The sequence below is a fragment of the Symphalangus syndactylus genome, chromosome 22, assembly GCF_028878055.3.
Source record: "Symphalangus syndactylus isolate Jambi chromosome 22, NHGRI_mSymSyn1-v2.1_pri, whole genome shotgun sequence".
In the NCBI taxonomy this organism is placed as follows: domain Eukaryota; kingdom Metazoa; phylum Chordata; class Mammalia; order Primates; family Hylobatidae; genus Symphalangus; species Symphalangus syndactylus.
The window spans coordinates 60,310,076-60,336,040 of record NC_072444.2 but is presented as its reverse complement, the minus strand read 5'-3'; the positions used below and the strand labels follow the sequence as shown (position 1 = coordinate 60,336,040).

The 25,965-nt window shown below is 39.0% G+C and overlaps 1 protein-coding gene across 1 annotated transcript in view; it reads right to left on the bottom strand.

The window, feature by feature from the left end:
* The window catches only part of R3HDM1 (R3H domain containing 1), a 198,406-nt gene that overhangs the window by 169,380 nt on the left and 3,061 nt on the right, over positions 1 to 25,965 (bottom strand). The window lies entirely within an intron of this gene.

Below are 25,965 nucleotides of genomic sequence, written 5' to 3'. Positions count from 1 at the left end.
TTAAATTGCCAAGACAGACTGAAATGTTCATCCCTAAATCTCCCCAAACTACATTTTCTGTACTCAGTCTATAATAATATACACATTAATAAATGGTTCAACTGCTACAGCTCCAAAGATGTTCAATAAAATTTTTAACTGTTGGATTACTGGCTACTCATTTCTTTAGCTCCCATTCTAAGGTAGTGATATAACAATGACAATAAAGACTAACACTTAAATGCTAAATGCCAGGTGAGTGCCAAGCACATTTACAAGGATTAAGTCATTTAATCCTCAAAATAACCCACTAAGGTTATTTATCATAAGATATTTACTCTCATTTTACAAATGGGAAAACAACAGTAAGCAAGGTTTGTAAAACTCTCCAATATCTTAAAGATATTACATATAGGAGGCAGGATATTGATCAAGCTGTTCCAAATTTAGATAGCTGTGCTGTCTAATAAGGTAGCTACCAGCCACATACGGCTGTTTAGTATTAAATAAAATTAAAAATTCACTTCTTTAGTTACACTACACACATTTCAACTGCTCAGCAGGCATATATGGCTAGTGGCCACCATTTTGAGCAGTGCAGATACAAAACAATTCCATCACTGTATAAAACTCTATTGGATGGTACTAATGTATGAAAACTGATGTTTTCATATCAGCTGCTTATGATGTGTGCTTAAAGAATTGGCATTACACTTGAACCAATTAATCTATAACTCAGTATTTCTAATGTTTTATTATTTTTCTCCCCACTATCATTCATCATTATCCACTGTATCTCTTAAAATACGTACTTCTCTAGCACTGTGGGCTCCATGCGACTCAAAGAGTTACATAGTTTTAATGTATTCTAAGATCTGATGTCATTCCTTTGTACATGGGCCCATGTTTTTTGTTCAATGTATACTAACTACACTTACTAGCCTCTATTATTTTTGTCTCTTGAATGCCTTGTTCCTCCACCTCTCCTGGTAATAATATCATTCAATGTCAGCAGCCTTGCCTGGCACTTAAGTTCCTCTTCCAGCCCCAGGGGTGAGAACATGACCTAGACATGAACTATACTCCAGTCCCTGGCCACAGTTCGATGCTGAACATGTGACTTAAGCTGGGTCATTCAGAATATGCCATATGATCTTCCTTGCCACTGGCTCATTGCTATCGGGATCAAGAGCCATAAGGACCAAGTAAGTCAGGATTTATAGCAACCAATTTTTCCTGGCAACATGAATGAAGCTGTCTACGGAATACCTGTGGAGAAGAAATAAGACTCGGATTATACCATCCGAGACCTGAACCTGGCTGCCTCTTAACTTCTGGACCTGGCATTCAGATGAGTTTAGTAAATTCTCCAACTCCTGTTTTGTTGAGTTTGCATGCTTTGGATTTGTATCACTTACAATTTAAAGTGCAGGAGTAGAATAATCAGAGATAAAGAGTTTTAAGACCCTTGGTATAGTATGGGAAGAAAAAGATACAAAGGATATACTTACGTTAAATATGGACAGTAAAAAGAAAAAAAAAGTAAAATTAGTAGAGGAAAAAAAGAGCAATAAACTAACAACAAAATACTTTCTTAAGGTTACTAAATTGCTAATTGCCACTGTAGAATAAGTAGAACCACAAGGGCACTTGTCCTAGAATTCTAGATCTGGATCTTCGTAGAGGTTTAAAAGTCACTGATTAAGAAAAAAGGCAGTAAGATCCCTCGTTTCAGTCTTCATCTTATGCTCGTCAATCTTTAAAGAGCAGTACCTTTCTTACAAGTAAAGCTAAAAATATTTCTAAAATAAGCTAGATCAGTGAAGAATTCTTTGGGTTTAAAAAAAAAAGGATGCTAGAGCAATATGATCTAGGTAAACAGGTAGCTGATAAAGTTGTAAGACCTAGAGAATCTAAGCAGAGGAATTTTAATAGGTTTTTTTTTTTCCTATATGAATTCTAGTAAGTGTTGCTTCAAAATGACAGTTTTGGGCTGGGCACAGTGGCTCATGCCTGTAATCCCAGCACTTTGGGAGGCCGAGGCGGGCAGATCATGAGGTCAGGAGATTGAGACCATCCTGGATAACACGGTGAAACCCTGTCTCTACTAAAAATACAAAAAATTAGCCAGGCGTGGTGATGGGTGCCTGTAGTCCCAGCTACTCGGGAGGCTGAGGCAGGAGAATGGCGTGAACCCGGGAGTCAGGGCTTGTAGTGAGCTGAGATTGTGCCACTGCACTCCAGCCTGGGGGACAGAGTGAGACTCCATCTCAAAAAAAAAAAAAAAAAAAAAAAAAAAAATTCTGACATAGCACATGCATAATAAATGATCAATCAATTGCTACTCTTAAACACAGATTACCAGGTCTAGTTGATTTTTTTATTTTTTGATCATATATGTTCTAGTGTTTTCAAAAAACCCCTCTGAGATATTATTCACATACCATACAATGGCATATTACTATCGAATGGTATAAAAGCCATTAAATGGCTTTTGTATATTCGGAGTAGTGTGACCCTCACTACAATAAATTTTAGAACATTTTGATTACCACAAAAAAAAACTCCACCGATCTTAGTCATCACCTGCTAATCTCCTCCATTCTCCCAGCCCAAGGCAACCGCTAATTTACTTTGTGTCTCTATAGATTTGCCTATTCTGGACATTTTGCATGCCTGGAATCATACAGTACATTTTGTAACTGTCTTCTTTTACTTAGCATGTTTTCAAGGTTCATTCACATTGGAACATGTGTCAACACTTCATTCCTTCCCTTCCCTCCCCCCCATCCCCCCACTTGGAACACGGTCTTGTTCCACTGGACAGGTTGGAGTACAGTGGCAAGATCATGGCTCACTGCAGCCTCAACCTCCTGGGCTAAAGTGATCTTCCTGCCTCAGCTTCACACGTAGCTGGGACCACAAATGTATGCCACCATGCCCGGCTAATTTTTTTTTTTTTTATTTTTGTAGAAATTATGTTGTCGCAGCTGGTCTCAAACTCCTGGACACAAGCGATCCTCCCACCTTGGCCTCTCAAAGTGCTAGGATTACAGACATGAGCCACTCGCCTGGCCCTTCATTGCTTTGTATTGTCATACAATATTCTACTGCATGGATATACCACATTTTGCTTTTCCATCCATCAGTTGACGGACATTTGGGTTGTTTCTACTTTTTCACTATGATAAATAATGCTGCTATAAACATTCGTGTACAGTTTTGTTTGGTCATATTTTCACTTCCCTTAGTTATATAGCTAGGAGTGGAATTCCTGGGTCATACGGTAAATCATGTTTACTTATTTAAGTGTTTAACAAATTGAGGAACTTCCAGACTCACCAAAACGACCACACCCTTTACATTCCTACTGGCAGTATATGAGGATTCCAATTTGTCTACATCCTTTTCAACCGTTGTTATTATCTGATTTTTATAATTATAGACACAGTGGTATCTCACTATGGCTTTGATTTGCATTTCCGTCAGGACAGATGACATCTATTTTACTTTTTTTTTTTTGAGACGGAGTCTTGCTCTGTCACCAGGCTGGAGTGCAGTGGCTCGATCTTGGCTCACTACAATCTCCGCCTCCAGGGTTCTCCTGCCTCAGCCTCCCAAGTAGCTAGGACTACAGGCACACGCCACCATGCCTGGCTAATTTTTGTATTTTTAGTAGAGACAGGGTTTCACCATGTTGGCCAGGAAAGTCTCCATCTCTTGACCTCGTGATCTGCCCACCTTGGCCTCCCAAAGTGCTGGGATTACAGGCGTGAGCCACCACGCCTGACTTATTTTACTTTTAAGTTTACTACTGTATGTCACAGCAGGAGTGTGTGTTATCAAAACAAAAGAAGTTTGCCTATTTGCTAGGACAGAATGGACATGGACCACTTATGTAGTAGTTTGCGAGGGCTTCTGTGACAAAGTATGACAAACTGGGTAGCTTAAACAACAAAAATTTATCTTTGCACAGTTCTGAGGGTAAAATCAAGGTGTTGGCAGGGTTGGTTCCTTATAATGGTCAAGTAGGATCTGTTCCAGGCCTCTATCCTTGGCTTGCAGGTGGCCATTTTCATGTTCATGTGGCATTTTTCCTGTATGAATAACTGTCTCCAAATTTCCCCTTTTTATAGACACCAGTTATTAATATATTGAAATAGGGGCCCATCCCTAATCCACAGCTTGGTGAGAATGCAAAATGGTATAGCCACCTTAGAAAACTTTATGGCAGTTTCTCAAAAGGTTAAACATAGTTACCATATGACCCAGCAATTCTACTCCTAGACATATAACCAAGAGATATGAAAACATACATCCACATAAAAACTTGTCCAAGAATGTTTACAGCAGTGATGCTCCCAATAACCAAAAAATAGAAATAACCCAAATATCCACCAACTGATGAATAAAAAGTCATATATCCATTCAAACACATATTATTCAGAAATGAAAAGGAATGAAGTACTGATTCATGCTACAATATGGATGAACCCCAAAAACATTACGCTAAGTAAAGCATCCAGTTGCAAAAGACCACATACTATATGATTACATGTATATGAAATGTCCAGAATAGGCAAATCTATAGAGACAGAAAAGTAGTGATTGCTGAGGACTGGGGAAGAGGGAGAATGTGGAAGGGACTGCTAATGGGTATGGGGTTTCTTTTTGGAGAGATGAAAATGTTCTATAATTAAATATGGTGATAGTTGCATAACTTTGTGAATATATAAAAACTGAATGAACTGTACACTTTAATAAGGTTAATTTTACAGTATGTGAATTATATCTCAGTAAAGTTGTTTAAAAAACTAGCAGAGGCTGAGCGCCGTGGCTCATGCCTGTAATCCCAGCACTTTGGGAAGCTGAGGTGGGCGGATCACCTGAGGTCAGAAGTTTGAGACCAGTCTGGCCAACATGGTGAAACTCTGTCTCTACTAAAAATACAAAAATTAGCCGGGCGTGGTGGCTCATGCCTGTAATCCCAGCTACTTGGGAGGCTGAGGCAGGAGAATAGCTTGACCCGGGAGGCAGAGGTTGCAGTGAGCTGAGATGGCTCCACTGCACTCCAGCCTGGGCAACAGAGTGAGACTCCGTCTCAAAAACAAACAAACAAACAAACAAAAAACACATACAAAAACCCCAGCAGAACAGCAGAATATTAACATCGGCCACTTTCAACATGATTCACATAAGTCAGGTTATATACAAACTTGTAAAAACATCACATTTTGAAACCTCCTTATAGAAATTTATAACGGTGCTTGATCGAGCATCAGCTTGACTGACATTCAAATATTTTGATGCTCCTGAATCCCTGAATTCTGCAACTGCTACACATCTCAATGCCTTCCTACTCCTCTTTCCATGGTGATGACTTGGAAACACTATTATTGCTAATCTGGATCTGCTGAAATTTTGTACAAATCACTGCTGTTTGGCTTTTGCCACAACATATTTATTGTGATCCTAAAAAGCACAAATGTCACTTTATAAAAAAGGAACCGAGGGTTGTACTTCATTTCAGTATGAAATATACTGAATTTCCTCCCATTTGGCTGAACTTTAGTTCAGACTCTTTCAAATATTTAAGCAAATATAATCTAGATAACCAAGAAATCTATTCAAAGAATGGATGCCAAGCAATGTTAGAGCCAGGCACGGTGCCTCATGCCTGTAATCCCAGTGCTTTGGGAGGCCAAGGCAGGTAGATCAGTTGAGTTAAGGAGCTCAGGACCACCCTGGGCAACACAGTGAGACCCTGTCTCTACAAAAATTAACCGGATGCAGTGGCACATGTCTGTGGTCCCGGCTATTAAGGAGGCTGAGGTAGGTGGATCGCTTGAGCCCAATAAGTGAGGCTGCAGTGAGCTATGATCATGCCACTGCACTCTTTAGCGTGGGCAATAGAGTGAGGGCCTGTCTCTGAGGAAAAAAAAAAAAGCAATGTTAACAACAAACTACCTATCAAACTGTTCTACTTCACAAAATTTACTTCATTTAAAAATATGTCCTGGTTTGCAAAATGAGTAAGAAATTACAAATTTCTAAAAACTCTACTTTTTCAAGTCATTACAGTGAAGAAAGCTAACTTAAACTGGAGTACCAATGATGACCTGGGCTTTTTAAGAACCAGTATCTCTATCAACTTCCTCCAAAGCCGCCCTTAATTAATATACAATCTAAATAAATATAGTATTTTTGCTATGAAAAAAGTACCTAGGGTCAACTATCAGATTGTCACTCTGAAGTTACTCACTAGAAATTCTGAAGCTATGACTGGTTGTTGACTTAGTCTATAGTGTGAAGAATTTAAATTCTGGATTAGGCCGGGTGTGGTGGCTTATGCCTGTAATCTCAGCACTTTCGGAGGCTGAGGCGGGTGGATCACTTGAGGTCAGGAGTTCGAGACCAGCCTGTCCAACATGGCAAAACCCCATCTCTACTAAAAAGATAAAAATGAGCCAGGCATGGTGGTGTGTGCCTAGAATCCCAGCTATTTGGGAGGCTAAGGGGGAGAATTGCTTGAACCCGGGAGGCAGAGGTTGCAATGAGCCGAGATCATGCCAATGCACTCCAGCCTGGGTGAGAGAGCAAGACCCTGTCCCTCCCCGCACCCCCCCAAAAAAGAAAAAAAAATTCTGGATTAGGTCAAGCCATAAGTTAAAAGAGATGTAGGTATGCTTTCATAATTATTATAGCATATATTTTATTATTAAATCTTACAATGCTGAAAGCAAAATCCCTTGCAGAGTAGACACAAAAACTTCTTTACTAAATAAACAAATTATTTTTCATTTATATGATGGATAATTTATGCTAACTTTTCAATTTTGCAATTAGACCCTAAGCAACTCATGTTAATTTATGATACAGTCATAAATACTAGCATCAACACACGAACTATCATTTTCATATTAAAATAAACATTTGCCTTCAAGGTAACACTGAGTTAAACAAAACCTGAAGCTTAATGAATCAGATAATGAAAACAACTCTCAAATCAGTTTACAATAATTTTTGACATTTCACTCAAAAAATTGAAAAAGCTATAGAACCAGAAAGAAACCAGAAAGATACACCCCCCGATCTCAAACAGCAATCACTCTAGGAATTCCATTTGAAAAGATTCTCCTAATACCCCACAATGTAAAAGGACAAAACTATAAATTACATACGACTTCACTAATGTGAGTTTGAAATAACTATCAATGCTCATATGCAATTCAACGTGACTTAACTTTTAATGCACACTCAATTATTTCATAATATCTTAATTACTTGACATAGTCAAAGAATGAGTATATCTTCTGGATAACTGTTGTACTGTTTTTTTTTTCATTATTCTTTTAAAAACAAAATACCAGAGTGCAATAGAATAACCTTAGCAGTGTTTCATTCTAGTAGGTACATGGACAATTTATCCTATGCTAAATGGTCCCGAATAGTTTTAAACTACTTAACACCTTTTATAGTTCTCTTTCCTTCTTTGATTTTAGTTATCAGTTCCTGCTGCTAGTGCAGCTACAGCGGGCAGCCTCTCCCACTTCTAATTTTGTTTCTAATTTTCTATGAGGAAAAACAAACCTGTCAGTCTGCCTGCATCTCCTATTAACCTACTGCCATGCACTGGCTAAATAAAAGTGTTAATGATAGAATGGCAGGGAATCACTACTCTGTGCCTATGATCTTAAAACCATTATCAATGAGGAAATTACAGATTTCCTCAGCCACCTGTCCATAAATAACTTACAAATTTGGATTACATGGTATAGGTCCCTTGTCCACTGGTGCATGGATTTATTTTTTTCTTAACCTTCATGACTTGAGTCAAGACAGAAGGTCTTCTAAGTGCGTATGTAATTTGCTGTAAGCAACTAACAATTCTAAGAACATTACAAAGTCTGAACAAAATACGGAGTATAATTGTAGTATGCCTGACAAGCTATCCATTTTGAAAATTTCCCTAATACACTCATTAAATTTTGGGGATAAAGGCACATTAATTGACTTGATTCCTAAAATGATTTATACTTGATACAAGCATAAAGTTGAACTTTTATAAGAGGAGGACAAGTAGAAAGAGGAGAAAAAAGAAAGAAGGTGCAATATTTTATATTGAAATTTTGACTCAAATGGATCTCCACTAAGTCATGAGCACAAGTATATCTTTGATGATAGAAACAATTTAATTAGTAGCCATTTCTGTGATCTTGGTGTGACTTTCACAAACAAGAACACCAATTACCCCTTATCGTAGGACCAGTATTTCTGTAAGCATTTTCACAAATGCCACATAAGCCAAGAAAAAAATGACATGAGAAAAGATAAGCCGTTTCTAAAATTACAGTATAGGTGTTAAATGCTAATGAAGTACAAGTGATACAAACTTAACATTTAAGTCAATTCTCTTAAACTGCCACCTATTTTACCATTGGGTTCTCCATTTCAGTAGCAAGGTAAATGCAACAAAAACATGGTAGAGCAGCTGTATGAAAGCTGCTTGCCTAAGAAAAGGCATAAAGAAATTTCCATATACCACAAATAAAACTTAAATGCTAGACTAAAAACACACTTTACCCTTTCCTTGCTTTAATTTTCAAAATCAGCATTCATTAAAAAGAAAATCAACACGCACAAAAAGCTGTGGACTGTGTAAAAAAAATTTCGTGTAACATAGAATGACAACCAAAAAATTTCGTTTGTAATTTATCACATGGACTTAACAAAACTTCAGCTGGAAAAGACATTCCAGATCATGAAAAGATTTTAAACTTGGGTCTTATGAATATAAACTGCCATTCCAAAAGCTATGAAAAGTAGAACTGACAATAATCTTTACCAAAGAACAAAGAAAAATTTATAACTACAAAAGTTACACATCTTTGTGTCAAGGGTAATACATATGTAATGTATTCTTATTTAAATGAGGTGAAAATCAAACACAACTGACCATTTTTAAAGGTACAATTCAGTAGTATTTAGTCTATTCACAATGTTTGTCTCTACCAGCTATCTCTAGTTTCAAAACTTTTTCATTACCCCGTAAAACACCCATTCCATTTAAGGAATAACTATTTTTCCCTTCCCCCAACTCCTGGTAAACTCTAACCTGTTTTCTGTCTCTGGATTTGCCCACTGTGAATATGTCATATAAAAGGAACTATCTAAGCTGGGCATCCCTTGAGCCCAGGAGTTTCAGTTCAGCCTCAGCAATACAGCAAGACCCCATTTTTTTTTTTTTTTTTTTTTTTTTTTGAGGCAGAGTTTTGCTCTTGTCACCCAGGCTGGAGTGCAATGGCGCAATGTCGGCTCACTGCAACATCTGCCTCCCGAGTTCAAGGGATTCTCCTGCCTCAACCTCCGTCTCCCGAGTAGCTGGGATTACAGGCACCCACCATCACGCCCAGGTAATTTTTGTATTTTTAGTAGAGACAGGGTTTCGTCATGTTGACCAGGCTGGTCTAGAACTCCTGACTTCAGGTGATCCACCTGCCCCAGCCTCCCAAAGTGCTGGGATTATAGGCGTGAGCCACCGTGCCTGGCCAAGACCCCATTTTTTTAAAAAAAAACAAACCAAAACATACGTGTTCTTTAAAATTAAATGACTTCATATGCTGCATATGCAAATAAATGCATTCTAGGAAAGATACATACTTAATTACACCTAATTAATATAAACACCTATTTACCTAAAGTCAATTAAGAGTTAGAAAGGTTAATTCTAGTTTCAATACAAATGTTCAAAACTTTTTTTTTTTTTGAGACGGAGTCTCGCTCTTTCACCCAGGCTGGAGTGCAGTGGCGCGATCTCGGCTCACTGCAAGCTCCGCCTCCCGGGTTCACGCCATTCTCCTGCCTCAGCCTCTCCGAGTAGCTGGGACTACAGGCGCCCACCACCATGCCCGGCTAATTTTTTTTTTTTTTTGTATTTTTAGTAGAGACGGGGTTTCACCGTGGTCTCGATCTCCTGCTCTTATTATTACTGAGAATAAGAAATCCTAAAAAGTTTGACAGTATTAGATTGACTGAATTTTGTATTAACAGAGTTTCAAAAACTAGGAATAAAGAAATGTAGGACTAAGAAGTAGATTTTTGTGCACTGCATGTTAGCAGGTATTTCTTATGAAAGATTTAAAACATTCTTAAATTACTAAATAGAAACAATACCGGAAGCCATCAACAGAAAGGAAAAATTAACTGTGTATTTATATAATAAAACACTATTCTGTAATAAAAAGCATATTCATATGTGCAATAAAATGGATAAATCTGAAAAACATGTTGAGTGGAAGAAGCCCTACACAGAGTATATACTGTATCATTTCATTTACGTAAATCCTACAACAGCCAAATATATGACGGAAAAGAATCGGAAATTTTGGTTGTTGCCTCTTGGGGTATGGGGTGCGGGGGCAATAACTGGGAAAGAGAATGAGGGAACTTTCTTGGGTGACAGCAATGTTCTATATCTCGATGGATGTATGGGTTGTAGAGATGTATACAATTTGTCAAAAACTAATTGAATGACATATTTATGATTTGTGCATTTTTCTGAATGCTTATGTACCTTTAAAAAGCAATCAAACATTGAACTCTAGTTAATGATATGCATGCCCAAGTGTTTAGGGGTGATGTATACTATTATAATACCTGCAACTTAATTTAAAATGCATAAAACATGGATTAATATGGCAGAAAGCAAAAAGAGCAAAAGGTTAACAACTGTAAAATTGAGTAATTTCTCAAACTTTGTGTACGTTTGGAAAATTTCAAAATAAAATGAAATATCAGATTGGCAACAGATCTCTCAACAGCAATCTAGATGTTAGAAGACACTAGAAATATGTCTAAGTACAAAAGGAACATGATTCTGTACTTAGCATTCTATGCGTCAATCAAGTCTGATGTCAGAAAAAAGACTTCAGGCTGGGGCGGTGGCTCACGCCTGTAATCCTAGCACTTTGGGAGGCTGAGGCAGGTGGATCACGAGGTCAGGAGATCAAGACCTGTCCAACATGAAGAAACCCTGTCTCTACTAAAAATACAAAAATTAGCTGGGTGTGGTGGTACGCGCCTGTAGTCCCAGCTACTTGGGAGGCTGAGGCAGAAGAATCGCTTGAACCCGGGAAGTGGAGATTGCAGTGAGCTGATATCATGCCACTGCACTCCAGCCTGGGGGACAGAGCAAGACTCAGTCTCAAGGAAAAAAAAAAAAAAAAAAAAGAAAAGAAAAAAGACTACAGACATATAAGTTCTCAGAAGGTTTATTTCCTAAGCAATCTTCCTCGGGAAAATATCTCAGACTATTACCTAGACAAATTAATGTAAAAACAAGAGAAAGATCCGTAAGATTCAGCAAACAGTTGATTCAACCTAGTAGGGCAGTGAAGGAATGAGACCTGTGAGCAGGACATAAGATTCCAGGAGAAAAATCTCATGGAAACACAGACTGGATAATCTTGAGGATATGCTGATGGTGCACTATTGTTTGTCAACCAGAAAAAAAAAGAAAAAAGAAAAAAGAATTAGAAACTCCAGAAAAAAAAAATCGAAGACAGTCATAACAAGTAACAATGTGACATAATTCTGATAAACTGATGGAAGCATTACAAAAATTCATTTGATTTTTGGTGCTAGAAACATTCTCTTCAAGTAACTCATGAATGCTGATGATAAAACAGAGGATGAGAATGATAGTCAAATGCAGACCCACCATACTGATTTCTATGTGTATGTACTGTTTTGATTTTTAAAAATGCTACTTAGAAAAAGTTCTAAAAAATTAATTTAATTTTAGAAATGTAGTTAAGTTCTACACAGGCTCAGTTTTCTATCCCATGCCTTCCACCAAAATGTTTATAATTTGTCAAGCATACTGAACAGTATGATAGGTGTTTGAGTTCAAAAGATGCAGGAGTTACCAAAATTATTCAAGATAAAACCAATCTGACCATCTTCTTTCTCAAATTAACTTATTAAAATGATCTTAAAAAAGGTTTTTAAAATGTTCTTCAAAACATTTCTTGGCTGGGCGCGGTGGCTCATGGCTGTAATCCCAACATTTTGGGAGGCCAAGGCAGGCAGATCACTTGAGGTCAGGAGTTCGAGACCAGCTGACCAACATGGTGAAACTCCATCTCTACTAAAAATACAAAAATTAGCCAGGCGTGGTAGCACATGCCTGTAATCCTGGCTACTCAGGAGGCTGAGGCAGGAGAATGTCCTGAATCCGGGAGGTGGAGGTTGCAGTGAGCCAAGATAGTGACACTGCACTCTAGCCTTACCATTTCTTTTCTGCGGTCAAACCATCCTGAGTAAGACAAAAACTAAAATCACAAAGATCACATTATGGTCTGGTTGCCTGGCTCTGTGATAACATCTCATGTGCTTTGGGTACTGGATCTAGCATCTTAGTCAGCAACAATATGTAATACAACTGGTAAGCCTAAGAAGGGTGCCAAACAGCCAAGGGGAATATAAAGGGGAGATAATTACTTACTGAGGACATTTATAGAATTACTCGTCCGCCATTTCCCTCTTTTTTTTTAGCACAACTGAGCCAGGCTGGAGGGTCTTGAGCCCAAACAAAGTCTCCCATCCCTATTCCCATCCCATCTATTCTATTCTCTTCAGGGTGGAGAGGAACGGAAGGGAAGAGGGCACAGGTAACATTGATACTGATGCACTTTTAGGATAACATCTCACTTGTGTCTGGGACCAGGTGGATTTCCTCTCCCCTGCCTATCCCCTTCCTCCCTATATCCAAAAACACAGAAAAGAGAACAGAACAAAAATTCATCCGGTAATCTTCAGACCCTGAAACAAAGAAATACAATGTCGAGACAAACATTCTCTTACGAATGCACTCTTGTCATTAGAATAGTTCAAGCAAAGAATAAAAACATTATCTGCCTGATTACAGATACCCATAGGCACTTGCTCGAAAGGCATGAGCCAGGCATCTCCTCTTCCCCTATTCTGATATCCCCTGGAAGAAGACAGACAAGGAAAAGCAGACAATTTTAGGAAAAGCTGCCCAGGTGATTGCCCCTGGATGCGTCCCACACCACTGAGGCTGGATTGGATGACTTCTCACATTCTGATAGCTAAGATTTATCAGTCTGCCTAAACGCAGGTAATTTTGTTTAAGAAAAACTATGGCATCTTTTGTTTAAACACTAAGAAGACAGGAAATCCTTGATATATGGAGATTAAAGATTGGGTTTTAGATTTCACAAGTGTCCCCCCAAATCCACTACATTTGGGATGAAGAGACTACTGTGGGAATGATTCACGTAACTAATGAATACACCTAGCTGACAGCCCAGAACCACACCTCCAGTATTCTTTATGTACTTTTTATTTTAATTCCCAATTATCTACAGGAAAACACTGCTGAATTTCAGCAAACAAGTGTACTTGCAACTTCATCCAAGTGTGTACTTCTTTCATGGCCTTTGTACTTTCTGTTCCTTCTATCCAAAATATTCTTCCCTGATATATCTCATGGCTTTTTCCTTCATTTCATTCAAGTGTTTGCTTGAATGTCAAGAGATGTTGCTCTGACTACCCTGTGTAAAACAGGCCCTACATTCCATTCCATCATGTTCTAACCTCTCAACCTCCTTTTTTAAAATTATCTCAATAGTTTCTATCTGACACTATATTATACATAAATATTTCATTCTTTGTCTCACTCACTAGAAAATAAAATCCATAAGGGCAAGTACTCTCTGCTTTATGTAGGCAGTACAGGGCACATAGTAAGTTATCAACAAATATTTCATGAATGAATGCTGAGTGAATCCATAATGTCCTGGGTGGGCAACAATCCTATCACTTTAGTTTTGCAGATACATTCAAAATTAAAATTACCATTGGAATAATACAGAGTTTTAACCACAGGAATTTATTTTTTAGAACTTTGTATATGATTTGGGCCAGTATTTATGGAATTGTTAAGGAGGTGGGGTTATTTACATTTTATTAATTTTAACAGGGCAAATACATGCTAAAGCACTATGCTCTATTTTTTTTTTTTTTAGACAGAGTCTTACTCTATCACCCAGGCTGGAGTGCAGTGGTACAATCTCAGCTCACTGCAATCTCTGCCTCTGGGGTGGAAATGAATCTCACGCCTTGGCCTCCCCAGTAGCTGGGATTAACAGGAGTACACCACCATGCCCAGCTAATTTTTTTGTATTTTTAGTAGAGACGAGGGTTTCGCCAGGTTGCCCAAGCTGGTCTCGAGCTCCTGGCCTCAAGTATTCCGCCTGCCTCAGCCTCCCAAACTGCTGGGATTATAGGCGTGAGTGAGCCACCGTGCCTGGCCCTGTGCTCTAATTTAAGGGAGAATTTTTGCAGTTTCTTTCATTCTTCAACAGTTGATAGTGGGATTAGGGTGAGTGGCAAATGGTTTTAAAGGTGCTACTAATTTTATTCCTCCATTTCTGGAAATTTTTACCTTTTTTTTGTTAGCCCTTCCCTTTACTTGTTCAATATCATTTGTAGTTAAAAGGCTGGATAATAGGCAACTATATGAATACAGCTCAGTTCACTGTAAATATCACTACAAAATCTAAAGTTTTCATCTTGAGACTACTAAGAGTTTGTCAAGTTGTGTTTGCCCCTACTCCAGTAAATCTAATAAACACAACTTTGATCAACACATTTTTTCTGGTGTCCTTTTTTGGGAGTCAACAATTGACAGCTGAATGTCTATATGATGTGTTTTTACTACATAAGTATATTTAAAATTCCAACCTCTCTCATTTCCCAACTATTTGTACCTTTCACTGGAAAAAAATTAGCTAATCCTATAGCGAGAGGTCGACAAGTATAAATGAATGAAAACAGCATAATTTCTTTAGTGGTTTCCACATACCAAAACGTTTACAGGCATTATCTTGTTTCCTCCTTACAAAATCCCTAAAAGGAGACATCATTATCTTCATTTTATAAATGAAGAAACAGACTGAGAGGCTAAGTAACTTAACTTGTTCAGCTGTTAAGAGGCAGGGCTGTGAATTTCAATTAGGTCTCTGAGTTTCCAAACACATACTTGTTTCCATTCAACATGTGGTTCTCTTTTTTTTTTTTTTTTTTGAGACGGAGTCTTGCTCTGTCACCCAGGCTGGAGTGCAGTGGCGCGATCTCGGCTCACTGCAAGCTCCGCCTCCCGGGTTCATGCCATTCTCCTGCCTCAGCCTCTCCGAGTAGCTGGGACTACAGGCGCCCGCCACCACGCCCGGCTAATTTTTTGTATTTTTAGTAGAGACGGGGTTTCACCGTGGTCTCGATCTCCTGACCTCGTGATCTGCCCGCCTCGGCCTCCCAAAGTGCTGGGATTACAAGCGTGAGCCACCGCACCCGACCCAACATGTGGTTCTCTAAGTGTGATCTGAGGACCACTGCAGGGTCACCAAGATCCTTTCAAAGGGTTCATGAGGTCCTCCCCTTTTTATCTTTGTATCTACGTTTGGCCAAAATTGTCTTCTTATATTTCAACCCAAACCACATATATCAGAGTGAATGCAAAAGCAGATATGTGAACCCAGCCATCTTCTTTGGTTAAGCCAGACATTAAGGAAATTTGCAAAAATGTTCAAACAATGGGATTCTTCTTTTTTAAGTTATTTTGTATAAAATATGGTATTATGTAAACTTGCAATAAGTTTATCATTCTTACTAATCATTAAATATTTTTTAAAATTTCTCATTTAGTATTTTTTAAATGGCAATACTATCCACACTGACTTACATATTTGACATAATCCCAATTAAAATCCAAGCTGCCTTCTTTGCAGAAACTGGCAACCTGACCCTAAACTATATAGAATAATAAATAGGATCTGGAATCACCAAAGAAAGACAAAAAGAAAAAAAAAAACTCAAAAAAGAAGAACAGAATTGGAGCTCTCATTTCAAAACTTGCTACAAAGGTACATAATCAAACAGTGTGGCACTGGCATAAAGACAGACATATAAATCAATGAAATAGAATTGAAAGTCCAGAAATAACCACATTTTTTGATCAATTGATTTTCAACCACAGTGCCAAGGCAATTCAATGGGGGAAAGAACAGTCTTTTCAACTAATGGTGCAGAAAACTAGATATTCACGTATAAAAATAAATCTGAACCCCTATCTCACACCATACACAAAAATTAATCATCCATTTTACATATTACAGAGACTGTATCCTCCCCAAGTTGGTGGTCTTTTACTTTTGATCTCCACACATTCCATTCCCATTGCTTTAAAACATTTAGACCAGGCACAGTGGCTCACACCTGTAATCCCAGCACTTTGGGAGGCTTGAGGCAGGCAGATCACTAGAGATCAGGAGCTTGAGACCAGCCTAGCCAACATGGTGAAACCCCATCTCTACTAAAAATATAAATATTAGCAGCATGGTGGCACACATTTGTAATCCCAGCTACGCGGGAGGCTGAGGCAGAAGAATTGCTTGAACCTGGGAGGTGGAGGTTGTGGTGAGCCAAGACTGCAGCACTGCACTCTAGCCTGGGCTACAGAGTGAGACTCCGTCTCATGGTCATATAGTAACCATAGTGTAACTTAAGCATTTACATTACCCTCTTCCCTCAAATTAGTTATCATCTGCCAGTTTGATGCTTGGTATGTCATTATAGGGGATGAAATCTTTTATTTCATCTTACAGATAATATGCTTACAATATAAATATCTGGTTGAATAATGCCTCTTGACAAAACCATATTATAGCAACTGGACAATGAAAAATGCAGATAACAGCTTCTTTTTAGTTTAAATGACGAGGAGTTAAAAAAACGAAAGAAGAGCAAGACCTAACAAAAGGAGAATGAGAAAGGAGCTGACATTTAGAAAAAAACAAGGTATACAAAGTGAAAACAAAAACTGTAACTTGGATTTGTTCAGTGTTAGAGGTATTCTATTGTGCTCTATAGGTGTGAACATGGCTTAGTAAAAATAACACAATTGAACTATGTTAAATATATGAATGGTATTTTGCAGAAGATACTCGTTTAACAATAGGTACTTTTCCCCCTTAGTACTATACAGGAACACACACAGGTTGTGTATACGTAATCTGAAAATGTAAAATCCAAAATGCTCCAAAATCCAACAGTTTTGAGCACCAACATAACAATACAAGTAGAAAATTCCACACCTGACCTTACATGATGAGTTGCAGTCAAAACTTTGTTTTATGCAAACAATTATTTAAAATAGTGTATAAAATTCTCTTTAGGCTATGAGTATAAGGTACACATGAAACAAATAAATTTCCTGTTTAAATCTGGGTCTCATCCCAAAGATATTTCAACATTCCAAAATCTGAAAAAATCCAATACACTTCTGGTCTCACACATTTTGGGTAAAAAATACTCAACCTATATACACTTCAGAGACATTGCTTTTCTTTTTTTCTTTTTCTTTCTTTTTTTAAATTTTTAACAAATTGAAGGTTTGTGGCAACTCTTGAGTCAAGCATATCGATCAGTACCATTTTCCCAGCATGTGCTCACCTCATGTCTCTGTGTAATAGTTTGGTAATTCTTGCAATATTTCAAACTCTTTCATTATTATGTCTGGTGATGGTGATCTGCAATCAGTGATCTTTACTACTGTAATTGTTTTGGGGGACCACAAATCACACCCATATGAGACAGTGAACTTAGTTGATAAATGCTGTAGGTGTTCTGATTGCGCCACCAACTGGCTGATGCCCCATCTCTTCTCTCTCTCTTTGGTCCTCTCTATTCACCGAGACAAAACAATATAGAAATTAGGACAACTGGCCGGGCACGGTGGCTCACGCCTGTAATCCCAGCACTTTGGGAGGCCGAGGCGGGCTGATCACAAGGTCAGGAGATCAAGACCATCCTGGCTAACACAGTGAAACTCCGTCTCTACTAAAAATACAAAAAAAATTAGCCAGGTGTGGTGGCAGACACCTGTAGTCCCAGCTACTCCGGAGGCTGAGGCAGCAGAATGGCGTGAACACGGGAGGTGGAGCTTGCAGTGAGCCGAGACTGCACCACTGCACTCCAGCCTGGGTGACAAGGCAAGACTCTGTCTCAAAGAAAAAAAAAAAAAAAGAAATTAGGTCAATTAATAACCCTACAATGGCCTCCACATGTTTAAGTGAAAGTAAGAGTCACAGATGTCTCACTTTAAATCAAAAGCTAGAAATGATTAAGCTTAGCAAGAAAGGCATGTTGAAAGGTGAGACAGGCTGAAAGCCTAGTCCTCAAGCTAGGCCTCTTTGCATCAAATAGTTAGCCAAGCTGTGAATGCAAAGGAAAAGTTCTTGAAGGAATTAAAAATTGCTACTCCAGTGAACACACAGATGATAAGAAAGCAAAATAGCCTTATTGCTGATATATGGAGGTTTTAGGGGTCCAGACAGATGATCAAACCAGCCACCACATTCCCCTAGGCAAAAGCCTAACCCAGTACAAGGCACTCTCTTCAATTCTATGAAGGTTGAGAGAGACGAGGAAGCTGCAGAAGTCAAAAGCTAACAAAGACTGATTTATGAGGTTTAAGGAAATGACACAATCTCCATAACATAAACATGCAACGTGAAGCAGCAGGTGTTGAAGAAGCTGCAGCAAATTACCCAGAAGATCTAAGATCATTGACGAAGGTGATCACTAAACAGATTTTCAATGTAGACAAAACAGCTTTCTATCGGAAGTTGCTATTCTAGGACTTTCATAGAGAGAAGTCAATGCCCTGCTTCAAAACACAGGTTGACTCTAGTTAGAAGCTAATGCAGATGTGGCCGGGCGCAGTGGCTCATGCCTGTAATCCCAGCACTTTGGGAGGCCGAGGCATGCGGATCACGAGGTCAGGAGATCGAGACCATCCTGGCTAACACGGTGAAACCTCGTCTCTACTAAAAATTAAAAAAATTAGCCGGGCGTGGTGGTGGGCACCTGTAGACCCAGCTACTCAGGAGGCTGAGGCAGGAGAATGGTGTGAACCCAGGAGGCGGAGCTTGCAGTGAGCCGAGACTGCGCCACTGCACTCCAGCCTGGGCGACAGAGCGAGACTGTCTCCAAAAAAAAAAAACAACAAAAGAAGCTAATGCAGATGCTTAACTGTAAGTTGAAGCCAGTGCTCATTTAACATTCTGAAAATCCTAGGGCCATTAAGAACTATGCTAAAAGTACTCTGCCTGTGCTCTATAAATGAAACAAAGCCTGGATGACAGCACATCTGTTTACAACAGATATGCTATTTACGAATACTTAAAACCCTCTGTTGACACCTACTGCTCAGAAAAAAAAGACTTCTTTTAAAAAATTTACTGTTCATTGATAATTTACCTTGTCACCCAAGAGCTCTGATGGAGATGTTAAAAAGAATGAATGTTCTTTTGACTGCTAACACAACATGTATTTTTCAGCCCATGTATCAAGGATTAATTTCTATTTTTAAGTCTCATATTTATGAAATACACTTTGTAGGGCTACATGGCTGCCAAAGACAGTAATTCCTCTGATGCAACTGGGTAAAGCAAGCTGAAAACCTTCTGGAAAGGATTCATCACGCTAGATGCCATTAACAACATTTGTGGGCATGGTGGCTCATGCCTGTAATCCCAACACTCTGGGAGGCTGCGGCAGAACGATTGCTTGAGGCCAGGAGTTTGAGACCAGCCTTGGCTACAGAGCCAAGACCCTGTCCCTACAAAAATAAATAAATAAAAATAAAAACAGACAGATGTGTTGGCATGCACCAGCACTGAGGTGGGAGAACTGCTTGAGCCCTAAATGAGCTATGACGGCAGCACTACACTCCAACCTGGGCAACAGAGCAACACCTCCATGTCTTAAAAGAACATTTGTGATTCATGGGAGGAGGTCAAAATATCAACTTTAAAAAATTTTTATTTTTTGACCACCTATGCATCTGTGAAGTTACAAAATATCAACAAGAGTTTGGAAGAAATCGATTTCAACCTTTATGGATGACTTGGAGGGGTTCAAGACTATCCTGGATAAAGTAACTACAGACGTGGTGGAAATAGTAAGAGAACTAGAATCAGAAGTGGAGCCTGAAGATGTGCTTGAATTGCTGTTCATGATATCATTATTTGTTCATGATTATGGATGAGCAAAGAATGTGGTTTCTTGAGATTGACTCTACTCGTGGTAAGTCTATTTCTGTTAGCATTGTTGAAATAGCAACAAAGGATTTAGAATATTACACAAACTTAGTTGTAAATTAGTAGGAAAATTGGAGAGGACTGACTACAATTTTGAAAGAAGTTCTACTGTGGCTGCTTTCAAACAGCAGCACATGCTATCGAGAAATCTTCCATGAAAGGAAGTGTCCATCAACGTGGACATTGTTTTCATTGTTGTCTTATTTTCAGATATGGCCACAGCCACTCCAACCTTCAGCAACCACCATCTTGATCGGTCAGCAGCCACCAACACTGAGGCAAGACTCTCCACCAGCAAAAAGATTACAACGTGCTGAAGGCTCAGATGATTAGAATTTTTAAGCAAAATTTAAAAATTAAGATATGTGCATTTTTTAGACATAATGCTCTTCACACTTTAAATAGACTACAGAATTGTATAAAACTCTTTTTTTTTTTTTAAAGTGATACCGTCAGTTGTAAACCTAACTTTTAAATGCACCGGGATACCCAAAAATGTATATGACTCGCTTTTTCATGGTTGTCTGGAACTGAACTCGCAGTATCTCCCAGGTGTGCCTGCAATTCTTTTGGGATCCATTCTAGTTGCTGTATCAATACAATCACGCACTGCATAATGACATTTCAGTCAACAATGGACTGCATAAATGACAGTGGTCCCATAAGACTATGTTGGTGAAAAATTCCTGGCGCCTAAGGATTATCACAGCCTTCATAACACAACACATTACTCACGTGTTTATGGTGATGCTGGTGTAAACCTACTGCACTGCTATATGCATATGACTATATGAAAGTATAGCACAGGCCGGGCGCAGTGGCTCACGTCTGTAATCCCAGCACTTTGGGAGGCCGAGGCGGGCGGATCACGAGGTCAGGAGATTGAGACCATCCTGGATAACACGGTGAAACCCCTCTCTACTAAAAATACAATAAAGTAGCTGGGCGGAGTGGCGGGCGCCTGTAGTCCCAGCTACTCGGGAGGCTGAGGCAGGAGAATGGTGTGAACCCGGGAGGCGGAGCTTGCAGTGAGCCAAGATCACGCCACTGCAATCCAGTCTCTGGGCGACAGAGGGAGGCTCCGTCTCAAAAAAAAAAAAGTATAGCACATACATTATGTGCAGCACATAATACTTGATAATGGTAATAAATGACTATGATACTGATTTATGCATTTACTACACTTCTTGTCATTATTTTAGAGTGTACTCCTTCTACTTATTTAAAAAAAAAAATCATAAGTTAACTGTCAAACAGCTCAGGGAGGTCCTTGAAGAGGTATTCCAGAAAAAGACATTAACATCAAGATGATAGATTCATGTGTGTAATTGTCTCTGAAGACCTTCGGGTGGGACAAGATACAAAGATGGAAGACAATGATACTGATGATCCTGACCCTGCGCAAGCCTAGGCTAATGCATGTGTTTACATTTTGGTTTTTAACAAAAAATTTTAAAGGAAAAACAACAACAACAACAACAACAACAAAAACTTTTAAGCCAGGTGCGGTGGCTCACGTCTGTAATCCAAGCACATTGAGAGGCTGAGGTGGGTGGATCACCTGAGGTCAGGAATTCAAGACCAGCCTGGCCAACATGGTGAAACCCCATCTCTACCAAAAATACAAAAATTAGCTGGGCATGGTGGTGGGCACCTGTAGACCCAGCTACTTGGGAGGCTGAGGCAGGAGAATCACTTGAATCCAGGAGGCGGAGGTTGTAGTGAGCCAAGATCGTGCCACTGCACTCCAGCCTGGGTGACGGTGACGAGAGCAAAACTCCGTCTCAAAAACAAACAAACTCCAAAAACTTTTAAAATAGAAAAATGCTTATAGGGCAAGGATATAAAGAAAAAATATTTTTGTACAGCTATACTATGTCTATTTTAAGCTAAATGTTACTAAAAGAGGGTCAAAACTTTAAAAATTTTTAAAAATTTATAAAGTAAGAAGTTACTGCAAACAAGTTAATTTTTTAGATAGAAAAATATTTTATAAATTTAGTGGAACCCAAGTATACAGCATTTATAAAGTCTACAATGGTACAAGTATGTCTGAGGCCTTTGCATTCACTCACTGGCTCACCTACCATAATTTCCAGTGCTACAAGCCACATTCATGGTAAGTGCCTTATTTAGGTATACCATTTAAAAATATCTTACACCTTATTTTTACCATACCTTGTCTTTATTTACATATATAGATACTTAACCATTGTGTTAGAATTGTCTACAGTATTTAGCATAGTAGCATACTGTATAGGTTTGTAGCCCAGGAGCAACAGGCCATACATATCACATAACTTAGATATCTATAAGGCTATATACCATGTAGGTTTGTGCAAGCACACTCCATGATGTTGGCACAACAAAACTCTCTAATGACACATTTCTCAGAACTTATCCCTAATGTTAAACAAGGGATAAGTTTGTTTAACTGCTGTTAAGGACTGCTGTTTGTTCCTTTTCTAAGGCAGCATAGTATTCCATGGTATGGATGTATCACAGTTCAATAATTCACGCAGAGAAGGACATTTGGGTTGTTCCCAGTAAAAAACAAACAGATACACAGTATTTCTGTATGAAGGAAGCTTCTTTCCCAAGAGCACTTTTAAAATGAGAGCCCACCGGGCGTGGTGGCTCATGCCTGTAATCCTAGCTACTAGGGAGGCTAAGGCAGGAGAATTGCTTGAGCTCAGAAGGCGGAGGTTGCAGTGAGCCGAGACTGCACCACTGCACTCCAGCCTGGGCGACAGAGTGAGACTCTGTCAAAATAAAATAAGGGCTCACTAAAATGAAGGCCTAGGCTGGGCGTGGTGGCTCACGTCTGTAATCCCAGCACTTTGAGAGGCTGAGGTGGGCGGATCACTTGAGGTCGGGAGTTCAAGACCACCCTGGCCAATATGGCGAAATCCCATCTCTACTAAAAATACAAAAATTAGCTGGCATGGTGGCTCGTGCCTATAGTCCCAGCTACTTGGGGGGAGCTGAGGAAGGAGAATCGCTTGAACCTGGGAGGTGGAGGTTGCAGTGGGCCGAGATTGTGCCACTGCACTCCAGCCTGGGTGACAGAGCAAGACTCCGTCTCAAAAAAAAAAAAAAAAAAAAAAAAAAAAGAAAGACTAATGCTCACTTTAGCTATTGTTTTGTATACATGTTGCATACATGTACAAAGAATTTTGATTTCACAACAGTAAGACTTTTTTTTTTTTTTTTAATTCCAGAGTTTCTCTCCCCACTGAGGGGCAAGGTAACAAAGTAAATCCACAGTTAAGCTACCTCATACAGTAAGGTGACATTTTACTCTAGTTATGGAACTTCTTTCTTTCTGTCCTAAGAGCAGCAGTCCCCAACCTTTTTGGTACCAGGGACCTGTTTGGTGGAAAATAATTTTTCCCCAGATGGTGCAGGCGGTGAGGAGGATGGTTATGGGATGAAACTGTTCTACCTCAGATCATCAGGCATTAGATTCTCATAAGAGGCACGCAACCCAGATCCCTTGCATGTGCAGTTCACGGTAAGGTTTGCAATCCTATGAGAATCTAATGCCACCGCTGATCTGACAGGAGGCAGAGCTCAGGTGGTGATGTTCACTGGTCCACTGCACACTTCCTGCTGTGTGGCCCAGTTCCTAAGGGTTGGGGACCCCTGCCTTATAGGACAGGTTAGCAAAGTTAATTGTACAACTAAGCCACAAAAGTAATTTATATTTGTCGTTCATCAAACTAATGTTGTGACAAGCCAAATTCACTATTTTAAATGCTTAGATGAGACAATATCAAGTTATTCCCTCTCGAGAATGGTCAAGAATAAAAACAAATGTAGTTTATTTTCTCTACCTAATTTCTTTTGCAGATGAAGTCGTTATAGGGAGTTGTAGATAAAAACTTCAGTAAAGCAGACATCATTTAAACATGCTGTGCAATCTACTATTTATGAAATAGGCTGGGTGCAGTGGCTTATGCCTGTAATTCCAGCACTTTGGCAGGCCAAGGCAGGAGGATCGCTTGAGCCCAGGAGGTGGGAGGCCAGCCTGGGTAACACAGTAAGAACCTGTCTCTACTAAATTAAAAAATTAGCCATGTGCCTGTAGTCCTAGTGACAAGCTTGTAGTCCTAGTTACAAGCTTGTAGTCCTAGTTACTTGGGAGCATAAGATGGGACGCTCCCTTGAGCCTCAGAGTTCAAAGCTGTGGTGAGCTATGATCCTGTCGCTGCACTCCAGTCTGGGTGACAGGGTAAAACCCTGTCTCTCAAAAAAATAAAAAATGAAATAAGGGGGCTCAAAAACCTTACAACTTTTCTAAAGAAGTGAGCTGACAGGTACAAATTTGGAAAAAACTCACAAATATAAAATTCACAAGGCAAAGAGGGAAAAAAGATCATAAACTATAGGCTTTCAAAATTCTCAGAAAAAGAAATTTAAGTTAATAGGTGTGTATAGAGATGAGAGAAAACATTAAAAATAAAATCTAGATTAAAAAAACCAAATTGCTAGAAAATAAGGTACAAAACTAGCTTTGGGCCAAGATTTCGTTATATCTCTATTTCATCCCTCAGCCAATAACTAATTGAATTAAATTCTGGAAATGATATACATTCATATTGATGCTAATGTCTTATTAGGTACAAGCAAATGTGTTTAATTATATAACTTCCTTATTTGAGAAGCAAAGTTAACTTGACAAAATTTTGTTTAATTATACGATTTAATTCTTTGCACATGTCCATATTATTAAACATTACGGGAAGTCTCAGGGATTAAGTGGAAGATGATTTAATTTTTTTTAGTTTACAATTATACTGAGAAAAAACTGACTTCCTTCTCTTCACAACAGCCATCTCATTTTATTTATTTATTTATTTTTGAGACAAAGTCTTGCTCTGTCGCCAGGCTGGAGTGCAGTGGTGCAATCTCAGCTCACTGCAACCTCTGCCTCCCCTGTTTAAGTGATTGCCCTGCCTCAGCCTCCCGAGTAGCTGGGACTACAGGCACCTGCCAACACGCCCTACTAATTTTTGTATTTTTAGTAGAGATAGGGTTTCACCATACTGGCCAGGCTGGTCTCGAACTGCTGACCCTGTGATCCGCCCACCTCAGCCTCCCAAAGTGCTGGGATTACAGGCGTGAGCCACCCCACCTGGCCCTTCATTTTAGTTATCTTAAGTTGTAAGAAATAAATTATTATCCCTATATGCAAATGTGGTTATAAAGACAAAGCATTGATTCTGTGGTTTGGTGCTGCAATAGCTATTTGAAAATTACATTACCATTTGTTACCACACCTCCTCGACACACTAATTCCCCAACTTATTTACAATAGAATATGGAAAGTCAATAGTGAAATTTTCTAATTCAAATAGCAACAGTATTTTACAAACCTATCGAGCCTTGCTTATCACTGTAACATTTTCAAGAATGGGAAAAACAAAACTGCTACCAATTTTCACTACTTTATTTCTGAGAAACTAAAACTTAATACTAACTCAAATGGATGTAATTAGGTATACTAAAGCAGCAGTAAAAAAGAAGAAAAAAACCCTATTACTTGCAAGGCATGGCAATGCACATCTTCTGCATAATATTTGACAAAGCTTATTTCAAGTTTATATAATTTTCTATTGCTACTGTCATGTAAGACCTCCTTGGAGGAGCACCCATTTGTACGAGGTCCACTGACTTGGGAGGCCCACCATATATACCTCAGCATAAGGTGCAGCTTGTCTTGAACCCTAACTGGACATTCCTGTCAGAAAGACTTCATAATATAACTGTCTTCATGCTAACCTTAAATTTGTTTAAC